The sequence below is a fragment of the Protopterus annectens genome, chromosome 1.part2 (assembly GCF_019279795.1).
Source record: "Protopterus annectens isolate FY-2018-M chromosome 1.part2, PAN1.0, whole genome shotgun sequence".
Classification (NCBI taxonomy): Eukaryota; Metazoa; Chordata; order Ceratodontiformes; family Protopteridae; genus Protopterus; species Protopterus annectens.
This window is the reverse complement of record NC_056727.1, coordinates 912787637-912809294: the sequence shown is the minus strand read 5'-3', so window position 1 is coordinate 912809294 and position 21658 is coordinate 912787637. Positions and strand designations below refer to the sequence as shown.

Sequence of the window (21658 nt, the reverse complement as noted above, 5' to 3'; positions counted from 1 at the left end):
TGGACACAATTGAAAAGTCATTAACAATGCATTGACATCTGCACATAATTGTACCTTTTAAAAATTAGATGCATTCTTACTGTTGAATTAGGAAGAAACCCCTCCTTGACCAGTCCCTATTGGTTTGGTTTACCCCCTACAACAACCAGTATTATGACTTTAAAGTTCTTACATTTGGGGACTTGGGTGCACACGACACACTCCCAGAAATCCAACACTGACTAAAACAAGTTTACCCAGTCCTTCACCCACCTCTTTGCCCCTTCCTGTTGGTGAACTTTGAATGCAAATCAACAGTGAAAATCTAGCACCACCACTGCCAGCAAACTACACAAAAGTAAATACCTATCCCAACCTATAGAGAAATCTAACAGCAAGGGATGGCTTAAAACTATGATCACCATGGTGGTGGTTGGGGTGGGTTACACTGATAGATAAACTGAACAGAAAGCAATCTCATGTCCAGCACCAAGGATGCTCCAATAATAGGTCCTAAGGCTAGGATGAATTCTATGAGGCAAACTAAAGTACAGTTGTGTACACTTACCATAAATGTAGATGTTAGAGTATATTCACTGTTGCAGTCATTACATCTGGGTACTCTGCTGGCAGGCTGCCCTCAGTCGGCCTGACTAACAAAGTCTCGGGTCCTGTGTCGGTTGCTGTCCCTTCTTCCATGACATCAGTTCATCAGGAGTATAAAAACATGCAGCAGACGCCATTACATCAGTTTTTCTTGCCCCAGATGTCAGGTGCCCCCCTAATGGGGAGCAAATAAACACAAAAGTATACCTCCAACCAAAAACAGATGCACCAAAAAGGCTTTTAAGCTTAGGAAAGGAAAGGTATAGCCAGAAAAAACTAGGGGGCTGGAGGAAGCATAACCAGGACTGCAACAGTGAATACACTCACACATCTACATTTATGATAAGTATACACAACTGTACTATGTTCTTCGTGTTTCACTGTTGCAGTCATTACATTTGGGTAGATTCCCAAAGCTATGGTTGGGAGGAGGAGTTTATACAGCTTTAGGGCCAGCTATAAGGCCCTGCAAGACAGCAGTGGCAAAGCCAGCTCTGGATTTAGAGAAAATTATTAAATGATAATGTTTGGTGAAAGTATGTACAGAACTCCAGGTAGCAGCTTCTAGGATATCCCTGGTATAAACACCTCTGAGAAAGGCTGCAGAAGTAGATGCAGCCCTGGTGGAGTGAGATCTGATCCCCTGGGGGATAGGTTTTCCATGGTGCTTATAGCAGAAATGAATGCAATGGCTTATCCATTTAGAAATGGTTTCTTTTGAAATAGCCTTTCCCTCTGCCCCTGCAGCAAATGCTACCAGCAATTGTTCACATTTTCTTTGAGATTTAGTCCTGTCCAAGTAGAATCTTAGTTGTCTGTGCACATCCAAAGAATGCAGAATCCGCTCCCCTTTGTTCTGTGGATTGGGAAAGAAGGTTGGCAAATGAATGGGCTGATTAAGAGCCACACTGGAAACCACATTGGGCATGAAGGATGGATTGGACTTGAGAGATGCCCTGTCCACATGAATGATGATGGAAGGGCTCCACTGCCATAAGGGCCTGTAATTCGGATATCCTTCTAGCTGAAGTGAATGCTAAAAGGAAGACTGTTTTCCATGAAAGAATTTTTAAGTCTGCAGTAGCAGCTGGCTCGATAAGAGGTAGAGTGAGATTCTCCAAAACAAAGTTAAGGTCCCAGGCAGGGGTAGGCGCTCTCTCCTGGGTGGTCTCAAGTTTTTTACCCCTCTGAGATACTGCCTGAGCAGAGGATGACAGAAAAGGGGTGGTTCTGTGTTATAGTGAGCTGAAATAGCTGAGGCGTGGATTTTAAAGGAGGAAAAAGACAGCCCCTTGTGAAGCATCTCGGTTAAGTATTGCAAAATCTGAGGTAAATTGGGTGCTGCTGTGCTCATTCCTAAAGATTGGTTCCAGGCAAAGAATCTTTTCCATTTATCAGCATAAGATTTTCTAGTACTAGGTGTCCTGGCCTCCAAAATGACATCCATCACAGGTTTGCTGAGTGATAAGGGTGAATTTAAGTGATTAGCCAGGCTGCAAGTTTCAATGCTGGAAGAGGAGGGTGCAGAATTTGGTTCTCCTGCTGAGACAGCAGGGAAGGGGGGTCTGAGGCAGGTGCCATGCGACACACTGCGCAGGAGGGGGTAACACTGCTGGCGTGGCCAGTCTGCAGCAATCAAAATCATCCTTGTTTTGTCCTGTTTGACTTTTACTAGAACTTTGGAGAGCAAAGGCAGAGGAAGAAAGGCATAGACTGATTTTTCCAGCTGAAGGACAGAGCATCCACTTTCCAGGCTTGTTTTTGGGGAGTCCTTGTGCAAAACTTGCCCAACTGGTAGTTCTGGGGTGAGTCAAATAGATTTATGTCTGGACTCCCATTCGCTTATCGACATGTTGAAAATCCGTGGTTCCAGTTTCCACTCATGTGGGTCCATGAGGTTTCTGCTTACTCCATCTGCCAGTGTATTCAATTTTCTTGGCAGGAATTAAGCTTGTAGATGCACTTGGTAGATCAAGGCTGTGTGTTCCACAATGCCACGGCTAGTCTGCAGAGGGGGTAGGAATGTGTACCCCCCCTGCTTGTTTATGTACCACTTAACCGTGGTGTTGTCCGTTCTTTACCATTAGTTGTCCTGGAATAATTAGTCCTTGAAGGCTATCAGAGCATTCTTTACAGCTAGCATTTCTTTTTGATGGATATGTAGGTGCATTTGATTTGGGTTCCAATTGCCCTGAATGCACTTCCCTGACAGGTGAGCCCCCCACGCATAATCTGATGCATCTGTAGTTAGGGTTTGGGCAGCAGGGGGGTAGTGTGAATGGTACTCCCTTGTTTTGGTGGCAGGCTTCTGCCCACCATAGGAACTCTAGGCGTAGGCAAGGTATGATAGGAATCATTGTTTCCAGGCTGTGACAATTTTGACTCCATAGACGTTTTAGATACCACTGTAGTTTCCTCATATGCAGTCTTGCATATGAAATTAAAAGAATGCAGGAGGCCATGAACCCCAAGGCTTGCAGTATTCGTCTTGCAGATAGCAGGGTTTGTGTGGCCACTTGTTTGAAGTTACCAAATGAATTTGCTTCTCTGGCATGAGGAAAGCCATCTGGGCAGTTGTATTCAAGCTTGCACCCATTAATGTAATCTGTTAACAAGGTACCAGTTGTGATTTCTTTTCGTTTATGGTGTACCCCAGACAAGTTAGAACCCTTTTTACAAACGCCAAATGATTTAGAAGTATGGCCTGGTTTTCTGCCTGAATTAGACAATCGTCCAGGTATGGATATATTTAAATATTTCTTTGCCTGCAAAATGCAATAACTGGAGCCAGGCACTTTGTGAATACCCTGGGCGCAGTAGACAAGCCAAAGGGCAGTGCAGAGAACTGATAATGCAAGTAGCCTGCTTTGAAGCGTAGGTATCTTCTGCAAGATTCCCTGATTGGGATGTGCAGGTATGCTTCTTTTAAATCTAGTTTTGCCAACCAGGCGTCTTTGCCTAGCATAGAAAGTGACTGGTGAAGAGTCAGCATCTTGAATTTTGGAATCTCCAGAAATGTGTTTAGAGTAGAGTAGACAGGTCCAGGATTGGGCGCCATGATTAGTCTTTGCTGGGTACCAGAAAAAGCATGGAATAGAAACCTTGTCCCTTTTCCTCTTCTGGTACCAACTGAATAGCCCCCATGCTTATAAGGGAAAGTACTTGTTTTTGAGCCTCTGCCCACTGATTTGGGAGCAGGTCTGGCCACCTGTTTGGTGTTGGCAACATGTGGAAATGAAATCTGTATCCCTGTGACGCTATATTTAAAACCCATTTGTCCTGGGTTATGAGCTCCCAGTTCTTTGCATGAAGAGCAATCTTCCCCCCCAAAGGGGCGGTTAAAAGATAAGTGCTTGGTAATTTTAAAAGGAAGTCATTGAGATTGTTTACAATAGGGGGGTGTCTTATTTCCAGATTTGGAAGTGGAGGCCCCCCCCCCCCACTGCTCAATTCTGAGAGTCCCCTGGGATTGAAACCTGGGGTTTTTGCTGTGTCTGGGTTTGGCTTGATAGGATCTGGAAGGGGCTGGAAAGGACCAATTCTTAGTAGACCAGTGTCTACTAAATCTTGGAGGTTGCACTTGTAAGAAATCTTTAACAGTTTGCATAGATTTAGCTTTATCTTCGTCTTTTTTAGAATTTTTTCAGCCTTATTGCCAAACAGGCAGTCCTGATTTAAAGGAGCATCCAACAATTTAGCTTTAACATGATCAGGCAAAGATTGCGCCTTAAGCCAATGCCTTCTAAGCACAGACCCAGTAACTGCAGCCCTGTAGGAGGCCTCTAAAGAATCTAAACCACACTGTAAAGTATGTTTTCCAACTTGTTCAGCAGAATGCATTAAATCCTGTAAAATCTATTTTCCACACAGTCAGGAATCATCATTTTCTGTTTAAGCAGTCCAATAACATGCTGTTGATATTTTAAAATATGAAATTGGCAGTTTAAAGCTCTGATTCCCAAGGTTGCAGAAGTATAAACCTTTTTACCCCATCTATCCAGCGCCCTGGAGTCTCTATCAGAAGGAGTAGGATTTTCAGCAGTAGAAGCCTTAATGCCCTTTGGCCCCTGAGAAATGGTTTCTGGATCTCCAAGAGGATATTTGAAAAGGAACTTGGACTCAGGAACCCTGTAGTATCGGTTAGGTTTACTAGGAGCCAGAGGCAGGGAATCAGGGGCCATACTGGATTCTGAGAACACATCATCAACAATATCTAGTACAGGAGGTATAGCCAAAGGCCTATGCTGAGGTAGAAGTTGTTTTTTGGGCATAGGGGCCTGAACATGTGGCCAGGGCGTTGGTTTTTTAGACATAGATTGAGATTTAGGCCTTAGTAATGAAGGCGGTGTCAATTTAATGTGCAAGTCTGTAGGCCGGAATACACCCTCAGAAGCCGGTGCCTGCACAGCGGCTCCAAACCCGTCCAAGGTAGAGAAATCCGCAGGTTCCATAGGTGAAGCATCTCGCAGCATACTGGACACCGACAGGGTCTCAGTAGAGGCCTGCGAATCAGAAGTAGTGGGTATCTGGGGCTGCAAAAGCACCTCACTGAGTACCGGCTAACTGGCAACTGGCTTAGGAGAAGCGTAGTCTGCAGTTTTGGACCTCGGCGGCCTATCTGTGCGTTTTTTTCAGAATCCTGGTAGTCGGATCGCTAACCGACATTTCTGAATACCTAAACTGAGAACCGAAATATTTAGAGGCAAAAATGTACCGACTACGAATAGTGCGCTGATTAAATAAAGCACAAAACTTACAGCAAGGTATGTCGTGGTCAGGGCCTAGGCAAGGAATACAGTACGAATGAACATTTTTATGAGGTACTTGCTTTCCACAAGTAATGCAATTAACGTTTACTGACATCGGTAAGGAGCAAGAAATAGTTTCCCCAACGGGGTACTTGGCTTTAAGTTGAAAGACTTCGGTTCTGAAACTCTAAAACAAAAATTTAAGGAGTTGGCCAACCGCCACTTGCTAACTGCTTCTGCTTCGGGCACCGCACGGTAAGAAAGACTGATGTAATGGTGTCGGCTGCATGTTTTATACCCGACAACCTGATGTCATGGAAGAAGGGACAGCAACCGACGCAGGACCCAAGACTTTGTTAAATCAGGCCGACTGAGGGCAAACTGCCAGCAAATTACCCAAATGTCATGACTGCAACAGTGAAACACGAAGAACATCAAGAGGATAGAAGACAGTGAACCCAAATGAGGAAAGTACAGTTGTGTACACTTACCATAAATGTAGATGTTCTTCGTGTTTCACTGTTGCAGTCATTACATTTGGGTAGATTCCCAAAGCTATGGTAGGGTGGAGGAAATTATACAGCATTAGGACCTGCAGGACAGCAGTGGCAAACCCAGCTCTGGATTTAAAGAAAGGTAAATGGTAATGTTTGGTGAACATATGAACTGAGCTCCAGGTAGCAGATTCTAGAATGTCTCTGGTAGGCTGTAGAAGTAGATGCAGCCCTGGTGGAATGAGATCTGATCCCCTGGGGGATAGTTTTACCATGGTGCATATAGCAGAAACGAATACAATGGCTTATCCATATGGAAATAGTCTCCTTTGAAATAGCCTTTCCCTCTGCCCCTGCAGCAAATGCCAGCAGTAGTTGTTCAGATTTTCTTTGAGGATTTTGTCCTGTTTAAGTAAAATCTAAGTTGTCTGTGCACATCCAATGAATGCAGAATCCATTCCCCCTTGTTCTGTGGATTGGGAAAGAAAGTTGGCAAATGAATGGTCTGATTAAGAGCCACACTGGATACCACTTTAGGCATAAAGGATTGATTGGTCCTGAGAGACCCTGTCCGCATGAAAAATGATGAAAGGCTCCACTGCCTTCAGAGCCTGTAATTCGGAAATCCTTCTAGCTGAAGTGACTGCTAAAGGAAAGCTGTTTTCCAGGATAGAAATTTTAAGTCTGCAGTAGCAGCTGGCTCGAAAGGAGGGAGAGTGAGTTTTTCAAATACAAAACTGAGGTCCCAGGCAGGGGTTAGAGCTCTCCTGGGTGGTCTTAAGTTTTTGGCCCCTCTGAGATGCTGCTTTAGCAGAGGATGAGAGAAGAGGGGAGGTTCTGTGTTGTAATGAGCTGAAATAGCTGAGGCATGGATTTTTATGGAAGAAAAGGACACGCCCTTGTGAAGCATCTCAGTTAAGTATTGAAAATCTGAGGAATATTGGGCACTGCTGTGCTTATCCCTTGTGATCGATTCCAGGCACATAATCCTTTCCATTTGTCAGCATAAGATTTTCTAGTACTAGGCCTTCTTGCCTCCAAAATGAGATCCAGCACAGGTTTGCTGAGGGATGCCAAGGGTGAATTTAGGTGATTAGTTACGCTGCAAGATAGTAAGTTTGGAGATGAGTGTGCAGAATTTGGTTGTTCTGCTGAGACTGTAAATAAGGTGTCTGAGGCAGGTGCCACAGTGGAAGGCTGCGCAGGAGTGGGTACCAGTGTTGGCGAGGCCAGTCTGGAGCAATCAAAATCATTTTTGGTTTGTCCCATTTGACTTTTAGTAGAACTTTGGAGCGCAGACGGGGAAAGGCATAGACTGATAGGTTTTTCCAGCTGAAGGATAGAGCATCCACTTTCCAGGCTTTTTTGTGATGAGTTCTTGTGCAGAATTTGTCCAACTGATAGTTCTGGGGTGAGGCAAAAAGATCTATGTCTGGACTCCCCCATTTGCGTGTCAACATATTGAAAACCCGTGGTTCCTGTTTCCATTTGTGTGGGTCCATGAGCTTTCTGCTTAGTTCGTCTACGAGTATTCAGCTTTCCTGGCAGGAAATGAGCTTGTAGTTGTATTTGATAAGTCAAGGCCGTGTTCCACAATGCCATGGCTAGTCTGCAAAGGGGGTAGGACTGTGTACCGCCCCTGCTTGTTTATATACCACAACTGTGGTGTTGTCTGTCTATCATTAATTGTCCTGGATGAAGGTAGTCCTTGAAGGCTGTCAGTGCATTTTGTACAGCTAGCATTTATTTTTGATTGATATGAATGTGCATTTGATTTGGGCTCCATTTGCCCTGAATGCATCTTCCTGCCAGATAAGCCCCCCACGCATAGTCTGATGCGTCTGTAGTTAGGGTTTGGGCAGCAGGGGGTGGAGTGAATGGCAGTCCCTTGTTTTGGTGGCAGGCCTCTGCCCACCATAGGAACTCTAGTTGCAGGCAAGGTACGACAGGAATCATGGTTTCCAGGCTGTGACAATGTTGACTCCATAAACTTTTTAAGTACCACTGAAGTTTCCTCATATACAGTCTTGCATATGGAATTAGAAGAATGCAGGAGGCCATGAACCCCAAGGCTTGCAGAATTTGTCTTGCAGATAGCAGGGTTTTTGTGGCCACCTGTTTGAAGTAAGTTACCAACTGAATTTGCTTTTCTGGCGTAAGGTAAGCCATCTGGGCAGTTGTATTCAAGCTTGCACCCAGGAATGTAATTTTTTTGAGAGGGCACCAGTTGTGATTTCTTTTCGTTTATAGTGTACCCTAGACAAGTTAGAACCCTTTTTACAAACGCCAGATGTTTTAGAAGAATGCCCCTGTTTTCTGCCTGAATTAGACAATCAGCCAGGTATGGATATATTTGAATATTTCTTTGCCTGCAAAATGCGCTTACTGGAGCCAGGCACTTTGTAAAGACCCTGGGCGCAGTAGATAAGCCAAAGGGCAGTGCAGAGAATTGGTAATGCAAATAGCATGCTTTGAAGCGGAGGTATCTTCTGCAAGATTCCCCGATTGGGATATGCAGGTAAGCCTCTTAAGTCTAGAGAGTTACCAAGCAGGCATCTTTGCCTAGCATAGAAGTAATTGTTCAAGAGTCAGCATCTTGAATTTTGGAATGTCCAGAAATGTGTTTAGAGTACATAAGTCCAGAATTGGACGCCATGATTTGTCTTTTCTGGGTACCAGGTAAAGTCGTGAATAGAAACCTTGTCCCTTTTCCTCTTCTGGGACTGGCTGAATAGCCCCCATGTTCATGAGGGGCAGTACTTGTTTCTGGGCCTCTGCCCACTGATTTGGGGGCAGGTCTGGCCATCCGTTTGGGATTGGCAACATGTGGAAATGAAATCTGTATCACTGGGATACTATATTTAAAACCCAATTGTTCTGGGTTATAAGTTGCCAGTTTCTTGCATGAAGTGCCAGTTTTCCCCCCAAAGGGGCAGCTAAAAGGTAAGTGCTTGGTAAGTGTAGATGGAAGTCATTGAGGCTGCTTACCATAGGGAGGTGTTTTGTTTCCAGATTTGTAGGAGGACGCACCCCATTGTTTTGTTCTGAAAGTCCCTTGTGACTGAAACCTGGAGCCTTTGGAATGTCTGTATTTGACTTGAGTGGCTCTCGAAGAAACTGGAAAGGACCAGTTCTTAGTAGGCCAGTGCCTACTAAATCCTGAAGGTTGCACTTGTAAGAAATCTTTCACAGTTTGCATAGATTTAGCTTTATCTTCCATCTTTTTTAAAAATTTCTTCAGCCTTGTTACCAAAGAGACCGTCCTGTTGTAAAGGAGCATCCAACAATTTTGCTTTAACATGATCAGGCAGAGTTTGCTCTTTGAGACAAGCATGCCTTCTTAGCACAGACCCAGTTACAGCAGCCCTGCAAGAGGCCTCCAAAGAATCAAAACCACATTGCAAAGTATGTTTTCCAACTTGTTCAGCTGAATGCAATAGATCCTGTAAATCTTTATTTTCCACACAGTCAGAAATTAACAATTTTCTGTTTAAGAAAGAATATGTTGATGTTTAAGCATATGAAATTGACTGATTGCCAAGCTTGCAGAAGTGTAAACCTTCTTACCCCATCTATCCAGCGCCTTGGAATCTCTATCAGAAGGGGTAGGATTTTTAGCAGTAGAAGCCTTAATGCCCTTGGGACCCTGAGAAATGGTTTCAGGATCTGCAATAGGATTTTTGAAAAGGAATTTGTGGGAGTCAGGAACCCTGTAGTATCTGTCTGGCTTACAAGGAGCCGGAGGCAGAGAATAAGGAGCCATACTAGATTCTGGAAAAACATCAACAATGTCTACAACAGGAGGTATAGCCAAAGGCCTATGCAGAGGAAAAAGAAGAAAATCCCTAAGTTTCTTTTTAGATTCAGAGAAATCCTGACTTCCCAGTGGAAATGTTCCCTTCAAGTATGTAAAAAGTTTTCCCAAAAGAAAAATCCTCAGGGGGAGAAGCATAAGGAATGGAATCTTCTGCATCAGAGTCCTCATAAGTAGGAAAGGACAAATCCTGTTCATTAGAGGAGTGAGAAGAAATAGAATCCTGTTCAGAAGATTCATAATCAATGTCTTGCCTAGGCCTCTTAGAAGGGGGGTGTTGACTACCCTTGATCAGAGTAATTAAATCTTCAGCCATTTTGATCACTTGTTTTTTAGGCATAGGGGCCTGCACATGTGGCCCAGACGTCGTCTTTTTTTAGACACAGGTTTAGATTTTGGCCTTAGTTTTGAAGATGGTGGTCTAATATACAAATCTGTAGGCCTGAAAACACCCTCAGAAGACTGTGCCTTCTCAGCAGCTCCAAACCCATCCAAGGTAGAGACATCAGCAGGCTCCATAATTGAAGCATCTAGCGGCATACCGGTCTCCGAATGGGTCTCAGTAGAGGCCTGCGAATCAGAAGTAGTGGGTATCAGGGGCTGCGAAAGCGCCTCACTGAGTATCGGCGAACTGGTGACTGGCTTAAGAGAAGCGTTGTAGTCAGTTTTGGACCTCGGTCTATGTCTTTTTCTTTGCGTTTTTTTAGGTATTCCGGTAGTCAGATTGCTAACCGACGACATTTCTGGATAATTAAAGCATGAGCCAAAATATGTAGAAGCAAAAATATACCGATGCTTAATAGTGCATCTATTAAATTTAGCACAAAACCGACAGCAAGGTACGTTGTGGTCTGGGCCTAGGCAAGGAATACAGTACAAATGAAAATCCTTATGAGGTATTTGCTTCCAACAAGTAATGCAATTAACTTTTACTGACATCGGTAAGGAGCAAGAAAAAAAGTTTCCCCAACGGGGTACTTAGCTTTTTAGTTGAAGACTTCGATTCTGAAACTAGAAAATGAAAATTTCAGGAGTCGGCCGACTGGCACTTGCGAACTGCTTCTGCTTCGGGCACCGCGCGGCAAGAAAGACTGATGTAATGGCTTCGGCTGCATGTTATATACCCCTGACATGGAAGAAGGGGCAGCAACTGACGGAGGACCCAAGACTTTGTTAATCAGGCCGACAGAGCAACCTGCCAGCAGATTACCCAAATATAATGACTGCAACAGTGAAACACGAAGAACATCAGCTAGAAGACAAGGGTTCTAGGAAATCCCCGAAGCAACAAGCCCAATATCATGGACGTGGAAGGAAATGGTTACCAAGAAGTGCATCTCACTGGCCCCCATCCAGTCAAAGGGACCTAGGTGCCCAAAACACAAAGTAAAAAAGGGCATGTAACACTACTAAACAGAAGAGGATTAGACCAAAACAAACAAAATGCCCAGTGGCACAAAAAAGAAAAAACAATTGATCTCCCACAAAGGACAGAAACATAACAGACCCACCTACCAGGGTGCCAGACAGCTAACAGTTCAGCTAACCTAAACAAAGATAATTTTTTTTTTTGGGGGGGGGGCTCCCAAGAAAAATAGGTTGATCAGAGAAGTGTACAAAATATATCCCCCCCCCAGTTTCTGTCCACCACAAACAGGAATTGCTTGTCTAGGGACAAAAGTCCACTTTCTTCGGGGGTATTTATAAATACCCAGAGAACGGAAGGAGTCTTACATACACCAAAGGAGGGATAGCAAATGCATGCAGGCAAGCCAGAAAGACTAGGAGGTCCAACCCCCCCCCCAAAAAAAGTTAATATGCCCTGAAGGCAGCAAACAGCAGCCCTCCTCCACTAAGTGCCTGCTCAATCATTTGGAGCTTGGTCACAACCCTGCCCTATGCCAGGCAGAAAGGACACATTATGCTTCCTACAAAATCAGGACCTTACAGCAGATACCCACATCTTCGGATCCCTGCACAGCCCAATAGTACAGTTAACATGTACTGCACAATCCATCTGGAGAAACATCCCCTCTGAAGCCCAAGCTAAAGGCTTCTCAGTATTCTTATTGCCTCCAATAGGATCCAGTCAGAATTCAGCAACACAGTAAAAAGAGAGAGATCCCTTATCCAACCACCTAAAGGAGTTAGAGGCATCAAACACCTCTGACCAAGCCCAGGGAGGGTTCCCAGTCTATCCAAGGGTAAACAATCCATTTCTATCTTATGTTTTCAAGGGAGATACAGGGCAAGATCTAAGTGCATGTCTGGATATAAAACATAGGACATGGGCTGTGCAAGACAACCCCAGAAAGGGACACTACCACAAGCCTCTCGCTCTCTGATCTGCTGCCCCAGCAGCATGACAGAAGTGACATTTTCGTAAAGAGAACTTCAGACAGCCCCATCTCCAAAGGTCTGATCCTGGTCTGGATACAGCAGTCACTCCCCCCCCCCATTCAAGAAGGTCAAAGTAATGATCCAACTGCAGTGCCCCTTCCCCCCATCACCCAAAAAAGCTAGATTTTCAGGAAAGGGTTCTGTCATACACTCACAACCAAGAAATCTGGGGAAACTATAATGGAGCACCAGGAGGTGATGCACACAACCAAACTGGACAAGGTCATGGAAAAAACATTGGATTTGTCCTACAGGCCTATTGGACTTGGGGAGAGACGAAAAAAAAAAAATGGCAGACAGATGGGCAAGACATGATCCAGTTTGCAGAAATCTGACTGCCAACTATGCTCTCAACTCTGCTTGAAAAAAATATGTTTCGTGAGCCATCATATTCCTGGAGTGAACTCAAGACTATATTGTTTTGCAAATCTGTCAAAAGCATGGGGTCATAAATTTTAATCCTTGTCCACAATTATGCACCTTTGACTTAGTTACACAACTACATTCATTGTCTGGCACATGTCTCTAGACTGTGACTGACATCAAAAGCTTCAGTCTTACCAGCTGTCACCTCACATCAATAAGAGGAAATACGGATGTGCACTTCAGTCCAGGTTTATATATAGTCTTGAGACTGAACTTTACAACTGCTGGTTCATGACAGACTGACATCACATTACACATGCAGCAGTTAATTTTCCTTTTGACTGACGCATTCATTTTGGCACATAATCATCTTTAGTTTGGTCATTCATGTTTAATTTTGAATGGTTTTCATGGTTCACTTATTTTAATACAATACAAATGATATCTACACACTATACCACTACGATACCGTGCTTAATTTTTAAACATGCAACAAAAGTGGATCCCACATGCACTCCCTAAAGAAATCATCTCCATAAGGCCTGGAAGGAGCCCTGAGTATCTGAGGCTTTGTCCGTCTTATAAGTCTCCATTGTCTGACCCCCTGGTGAATCTAGCAGGGGTGGGATACAGTTTTTCCTCAGGAAAACAGCAAATGCCGGAGATGTGATAGTAACACGGGGTAACTGGGAATATGTTTTTTGGGGGTGTAAATTTGTCAGATTTTATAAACTCCCTACTAAGTAATTTTTCAGAAATGTTGGGGGAGCAAATCCTTTAACTACGAAAATTTATCTTTTGAGGTGGGATATAGGATCTGAACTGCTTAAACATGTTTAAGGCAGGCCCTATGTTTAACACTACAGGCTGCCAAAAAATAAAAAAAAGCAATCACTAGAAAATGTAAACCAATGTATATCAATTACAACTAAATGAATATTACAAAAGCAATAAAAGAAAAAGTGGGATCTTTAGAAAAAAAGAGAGCAAATTACAAAGAAATGGAATTTAAGGGAAGTCAGAACTGAGTAATTTATGCAAGGCATGAGTGAATAACTTAAAGAAAACAGATATACTGCATGAAAATGAAGAGAAATATCATTATGGCTTTTAACATGATGCATCTATGTTTCAAATGTGCCTTAATAAAGATGGTTTAAAAAAAAAAAAAAAAAAAAGACATTGCTGCGTTAGGCTGAGTGAAAGAAACAGATGGTTCTTTGATGATGGCAGTAACAGATAGTCTTAGAAAGTATAAATGCCTCATATTTATAACCAACACTGTAGAACATTAAAGGCAGCAGAGAAACCATCTAGAAAACAGCACTGACTTCTACAAGAGGACTTAAGAAATGCAGATCCTTCTCATTGTGGATTACCTTGGCAGAAAAATTACCTGGGTTCCTTCAGGTGTCTTCTACAACAGTTGCGTGTATAACTTAATGAAACAATAGATATTCTAAGGATCATTACTACAGTAGCCTAAGCCCCATGGGTCATATCTTTGCCCTGGATGTGACCACTGGTCAGCTTTTAAGCTTTAGGGCACCTTCCATGTGCCCAAACTGTGATTGGCTCAAGTAGTGCCATATAGCAGGTAGTTTAGATGCCAAACATTTCAGAATTTTATTTATCCCTAAAAGGGAACCTAGGTACGGAACAAACAAAAATAAAATGCAAGTGTGTGTGTGTGTGTGTGTGTGTGTGTGTGTGTGTAAAAAGACCCAGAACTTAAGTAAAGAAGAAAATCTTTAGTTTCACAAGCCAAATGCTCCCAAACAGCCCCAGAAAACATAAGTTATGTACTCATCCTAACAGATTTACGTTGTCTGTCTGGCTCAACCTGAAGGACTTCGGATCAGACAATGGCAGATTCTAAACTTTTAAGCATGTCTCGGCTCTGCCTCCCATACCCATGACTTCCAACTCCCCAGATCACGTTTGCCCCATGAGTCAAAGTATGATACAACATATCCAACTGATCCCAACCTATTCCACAAATGCAAGGAAAATACCCCAGGGAAATGCAAAACTCTGGGCAAGTAGAATGAAAAACCTCCACTGTCTGGTGATCACACAGAGAAAGACTTGCCACATCAATAACTTTTTGGGGGGCAGCAAGACGGGAAGGTTGAACCAGAGAGACAGACAAGACAGAGTTATAGATATGAGTAGTACATACTTTTGTATCTGACACTGTCGGATCTTTCTGGATTCATCCTGTGGGACTGAGTCCCCAGCCATGACAACTGCTCAGCAGGAACTAAGGAAAGATATTCCGTAACACAGTAGAACCAAATGAAGCCCTGGACTGGACTGAAAGACCTTTCACAGAGTATGCAAACAAAATACAACCTGACAGCCACCTGGATAAATTTACTTTAGAGACAGGAGAGCCAGCCTGGATTATGAAAAGGAGAAAACTAGTTAAGATTTCCTAAAATAATTTGTATGGTCAAGATAAAATCTTAGTTGCCTATGCACATCCAAACAATGCAAAAGTTATTCGCCTTTGCTGGAAAAATATGGAAAAAAATTCAGGAAGATGAACGGAACTGTTAAGGTTATTCTTGGAAGCTACCTTATGTAAAAAGGAAGGGTTCACACCAGCAGAAACCCTAACCCTATGGAACACTAACTTTGGGAGGGATCAAGTGCTTGCAATTCTGAAACCTTTTAGCGGATGTAATTGCCACCAAAAACAAAGTCTTCCAAGGCAACCATTTCAAATCGGAGGAGGCTGAAAGTTCAAAAGAAGGACCAGCTAGAACCTGAAGAAAAAAGGGCAGAACCAAGGGACAGATCAGATCCCATACTGGAGGACAAAGAAAAGTACATTTGAGAAAAGCCTTGGAAATCTTGACAGAAGCCAAAGGCACACTCTCTCTACCGATATGAAAGTTAGAAATGGCCATTAGCTGTAGAACTAGAACCTGAGCCGAACAACTCACAAAAAAACCAAGACCGACTCCGAGGGGGCACAGTCCCTGAGCGTCTGCCTACAAAAAAAAAAAAATCTCTTCCATTTACAGCTATACACCTTTCTAATGGATTCTTTCTGAGAAGAGGACGATGTATGAACGACCGCATGTATAAGCTTGGAATTCCTGGCCATCAAGGGAACTGTAGGAAGCATACAATCAACTTGAGAGACTAAAGACTGGGGATCCAGACCAGCTGGATGAAAGATGGGATCCAAAACCCAGGGAAGATGTTTCAGAAGAGCCAAATTAAGGGGAAACGCACTTGGCAAGGCCAAAAGGAGACAATAAGGATCAGTGAAACTTTACAACAGGCTGCTTTCTGTAGAAACTAGATTATCTGGGGAACTGGGGTAAGCATATAGGAGACCCGGGTGTCACACAGATGTCACAATGTCCCTGGATGCTTGTCCTGCAGGGGGGACCAATGATATAAATAGCTATCACACTGCAGGACACGCACCATTGTCCTGCAGGGGGAACAATGGTGTAATGAGCTGTCACACTTAGCGTTGGACAGGGAAGCAAACAGGTCACAACATGGTGTGCCCCAGTACCGAAAACTCAGAGCTGTCATTGCCAGATTTAGGGAGCACTTATGAGGCAACAAAATGCTCCTACTGAGGCAGTCAGCCAGAAAGTTTGATTTCCCCCAGGATATGCGCTGCCACCAGAAATCTGAGGGCATCCACAGCCAAACACTCATGGCTTCTTGACAAAGGGGTTAAGAATGCCCCCCCCCTTTGTTGAGAAACCAGCTTACCAACATAGTGTCCATCTGTATCGCAATCACACTACTGGGGAGGTTGTCCTGAAAGACCTACAATGTTAGGACTGCCCTCATCTCCAGGACATTAATGTGAATGTGAGCATCTTGCGAAAGACCAGGAGCCTTGAAAGGTCATCTCTTCAAAATGCTACCACACCAACCCCAAAAGGGAGGTGTCCATGGTGACTGTAAATGAACAAAAGAGAAGGAATTACAAAATGTTCTCTCTTGTATTACAACTGGAGACTTAAACCACCACTGAATGTGCTTGTGACATGCTCTCATCAGTTGTATTGGGAAATCCAATGGATGCGTTAGGAAGGACCAATGAACAGGCAAAGTCCACTGCAGGGTCCTCCATGTGATATTTGGCTAGAAGAACCAGTCCTATGGATGCTGCCAGGTGACCCAGAAGCCATAGAAGTGCATGAACTGGAGATTTGGGAACTGCAAGCACTGATAGGGCCCGAAATCAAAGACTGAATACCCTACTGCTTGGGAGCCTAGCAATTTGATGGACCAAGTCCAGCTGTCACCGTATGAACTCTAAGACTTGTACAGGCTGAAGGCACAATTTGGGGTAACTGACAGTGACGCCTAAGCGGTCTCAGTTGGAGAAAGGAATCACTGGCAAAAATCACTGACGCCTTTGTGGAGGCAGTGAGAAGCCAACTGTCCAGGTATGGGAAAGTTTTGAAATCCCTGCATTTGGTGCCAGGCTGCGACCACTGCAATGCACTTGGAGAACACCCAGGGGACTGTGGGTAAGGCCAAACAGCATGGGCCCTGAACTGACAGTGATTCGATCCCAGCCAGAAGCAAAGGAACTTCCAGAAATGCTGATCGAGGTTATTATGATAGTAGGCATCCCTGAGGTCTATGGAGCACATCCAACCAACCTTCCTCAGAAGAGGCAGCATGGACTGTACTGTGACCATCTGGAATTTGGTCTTCCTAACTTTTTTAGTTTGCTGAAATCCAAGACTGGCCCAAGGTCCTTCTGTTTTTTTTTTTTGGTACTAAAAATAATCTGGAATACACCCCAGATCCTTTTTGGTCAGGTGGGACCTCCTGAATTACTATTTGTGAGCAGCTTTTGGATCTCTGCTGCTGCATAAAGTATCTGATGGGATGGACCATCTGGAGACATTTTGCTAGACAGTCTGGAACTTCAGTAAAGAGAATGACATAACTTCTGGATAAGACTCAACAAGCAAGGCATTTGAAGTAATGGTCTCCCAAGTTTTGAGGTGGAAAGCTAGATGATGCCCTTATGCCTCCAGAGACAATCAGTCAGACAATCCCTCAGGATCACTGAAATGATCCACCAGAAAAAGCCCCACAGAAGCCCTAGTTCTGCAGACCTCTTACCCGGGGGGGTGGCATTCATTATGATGCACCCCCACCCTAGGGATGAACCTTTCAGAGGGGAACCCTAGGAAGAGAACTGTGACTTCCTGAAGAGTCACTTATCACCTTCCGGATTCCTACAGAAAAATCACAAAGGGTGGGTTGAAAAACTCTGATGGTTTACAGTGTCTTTCCATTTTGATTGCTCCTCATCAACATGTCATTAACCTTGGGTCCAAACAAGGAGGACCCATTAAAAGGGGCATTGATAAAGGATTCTTTGAAGCAATCCAAAGAGTTGCACAGCCACACCCAGAAGTGGTGCCTAATCGCAATCCAGGAACCTGTCACTCTGGAATCTCCAGTGATCGCATTAGAGATGAATATCACTGAAACACTGGTGATGGAAGTCAGGGTGGACAACCAAGTCTCCAGCTTCTTCCGGGTATCCAGAGACTGTTGTGTCGTGAGTGTGCTTGACACTTCAGAAACCAGGTTTCATTGAAGTCTTGTCAATTATGATAAATAGTTAAGAGCCCTCAAAGCAAAGGTGGATGAGACATAAGATTGCTTCCTTAATTGATCCAGCTCCCAAGACTCTGTTTAGGAGATGAATCAAGGAGCTCTCCTCAGATATCTCCTTTTTGGTAGCTGCCACCACCACAATGGCACCGATGGCTGGGTCCTTAATCCAATGCAGCCCATCTGGGAGAGGGCACAAACTTTGTCCAGCTTCCTAGGAAATATGTTGGATTCCTACCACACCCTCCAAGATACCAAGTATATAACAGCATCCAGACAAGGAACCCAACCAAGGCATGGATGGACCGAACTGGACTCACCCCAATTTGCTTATCGGTCCACCCACTCCACTCCAGATGCCATCTTGTCAGCACTCCACACATCCTTAGCTCATCTGGAAAACAAGAGTAGTTATGTCCGACTGCTATTCATTGACATCAACTCTGCTTTTAACACAATCATACTACAACATCTGAGAGAAACCGATTCACTTGGGGGCAGTACTCATATGTGTAACTGGATTTTGGGCTTCCTTGCTGACAGACCGCAAAGCCTAAGAGCTGGCAATAACACCTCGAAGACCCTTACACTAGGCACTAGAGTCCCTCAAGGGTGTTCTCAGTCCTCTGCTGTTTCACCATGCTGATCCACAACTGCACCGTCATGTTCAGCTCAAATCAGATTATCAAATTTGTGGATGATACTAGAGTCACAGGGATTAACAGCAATGGAGAAGAAACAGCATACCGGGAAGAGGTGAAACATCTGATTGACTGGTGTGGCAATAACCTGGTTCTAAATGTAAACAAAACCAAAGAGGTAATTGTTGACGTCAGAAAAAAACAGGCGATGCAGCTCTCTCTCTCACAATCAAGGGAGAAACAGTGAAAAGAGTGAAAAGTACCAAATTTCTAGGGGTATAGATCACAGACTCCACTTGCTATGCAGGTTGAGGAGAGCAAACCTCCCATCTCTGGTGCTCATAATCTTCTACAAAGGCACAAGCAATGTCACAGCATGGTATGGAAACTGCATGGACATGGATCGTAAGGCCATCCAAAGGGTGGTGAAAGTGGCAGATAAAATAACGAGGTCCACGCTTTTATCTATACAGGATCTGCACTCTGCATAGTGTCTCGGAAGAGCCACAAAGACAGTTCAAGACTTTTATAGTTATATTGTCATTTTTATACGTTTTTGTCTACACATTGAGTTCGAAGCAAGAAAATTTCATCTAGCCTGCACTTGTGTGGGTCTAAATGACAAAGTTTACTCTGACTTTGACTTGTTTTCAATAATTTAAAATGAGATTAGAAAATTCAGTTTAGAATGTCCATTGTAGATGTAGTGTTGGCAACAGATATGGTACTGCATCATCCTCCCCAAAAGATGGGAAAATTGAGAAAGCTACACGTTCCACTGCTATTATTTAAAGTCAACTGTGTATCTAGATGGTGAGCTGATAGTGATTTTTGAGCAAAAAACTGTGGCAGTTTCTCCAGTTCCTTCGTGTATACACAAACTATCCTGCAAGTCGTTTACAGTTTTGGTGAAAAGGGGGACCAGCCAACAATTTAGCAGAGGCTGCTGAACTGGTTACATTCAGAGATGGTGTTCATGGCCTGATGTGAAGCATAAACTGCCTGCTGTTAAACTAATCCTGAAGTTCTGTAACCCAGACCAATTCTCAAGATTGCTGTGGTTGAAAAACCTGGGTAAAGTAAATGCTTAACTTTTTAAGCATATTCCTGCACCAGTAGACTGACGCCCTATGAAAGGAATCAGACATGGCTCCCAAGAATACATGGGCCAAGAGTTTCATCTAAATGCAATTTTTTTTTTCCAAGAGTCCACTCAAAAAACTCAAATACTGGAGAGAAAAAAAGACAGCTTAAGCATAATGTGATAATCTTAAGACCCTGACAATAAGGAAATAGTCAACACTGAAAACAGCCTTATGATACGAAATTTGTTTAGATACTACTAAGCTCTTCTCTTCATAAACTCTGCAAGTCTTGCAAAATAAAAAGGAAAATACGAAAGATGGGTTAGTGTAAAATTAACTATGCTAGCAGGTCTTACAAGTCACTACCCTTACTGTCAGTACCTGAAAATGTGTGATTTGTTGCCACAAAAGTCTTACTACTATGGCAAGGCAACTTTCTAAGCATTTGTTTAACTCATGTTCATATTCTAAAATCAAGCCTGAAAAAAGACCCTCAAAACACAAAAGTACAAGGAAGGGGCTTCCAGAAAAGGCAGAGGTAACAAGGCCAGATATGAAAAATAAAGCCCCTTTTCCTGGAGGCACTTCATTGACAATAAGGGGAAAAAAGCTCCTCTCCTTGAATAAGTACACATTTAGTTGCTGTAAATACTGGCTAAACAGCACTTTGAAACCTGAATGAAGCAGGGTGCATTTGACTCTGTGGCATTCTAGCTAATGTTTATTACCACACTGTATTTTTAAGCTAACAAAAACAAAAATCCCAAAAGCCCGTTAGTCAACAGCACTCAGACTTGCAATACCACTTCCCTCTCTTGATAAGTAATTAGGTTTACTTAGCATGATGTAAATGATCTCTGAATCATAACAACTTGCATCAATTTGAGCAAACAACCGAAAGGTGCTGCTTACTTAAAGAAGCTGAAACACTTTAAAACAAGCTCTTAAAGCTCTAAACGACACAAGAGAAGATGGCCAGAATGCTGACAGGATCAGACCACTTCTGCTGTAAAAAGACCTCAAAGAATTAACATTAAACTGTACAATCTACACCCAAAAAGAAAAGAAAATGCTGTGTTCAGCTCTGCAGACAATCGGAGAGGTAGCACTTCGCTTAAACAAGTAACCATCTGGTAAGTAAAACAACTTTAACAAGCTTTTTTATCTCCTTCAGGAAGGATTCCATTTGTAAAAAATATAATAATTCATTATGTCTACCAAAGTTTTAGTCTGGTGGTTGACACAAACAAGGAAAAACTTACTATATATGCATGCTAAAAAAGTTTTATTTGCTTTCACCTTCACCTTCCTGATAAAGGCAATCTTAAGGTTTAATAAATACAGAGAGAATTATCATTACACTTGTTTTTCAAAAGAAAAATCACAAACCAACTCAAGCAAAACTTATAAAAGTCAACCAGATGGACTAGCAAAAAAAGCTACAACACAGCCTTTAAAAGCAATGGCTTTCACACTCCACCTGGGCAAGAAAATAATATTTAAACGTGCTTTACCAAGTGCACCCCCAAACACTGCCATCACAAACAACTCTTAGTCTCCTGTCCAGCTTCTAAGCAGCAAAGATAACACTGAATATTTAAATACAATCTTTAGGAAGGTTCCAAGAAGTGTAAATCAATAGCAGTGGGAAGTAAAGCACAATCAATAAATAAATCATCATATGTAGTTTTAATTGGCGGATTACTGACGAAACAGCATACTCATAGTTTTAATCACTGTATTACCTCAAAGAAAATGCAGACAACGTTAACAGTAATGTCCAACAGAAATGCAACACCAGGATGCTCCTTAGGTTAACAGCATTGTAACTCACTATAACCATTACATACAGCTGCATGAACCCAAACCAAAAGTCGAATTTTGCAAGTGCTACACGCTTTCT

The 21658-nt window shown here is 43.1% G+C and overlaps 1 protein-coding gene across 1 annotated transcript in view; it reads right to left on the bottom strand.

Annotated features, from left to right (window-relative positions):
- PARP1 (poly(ADP-ribose) polymerase 1) overlaps positions 1 to 21658 on the bottom strand; it is a 2301307-nt gene that overhangs the window by 1934448 nt on the left and 345201 nt on the right. The window lies entirely within an intron of this gene.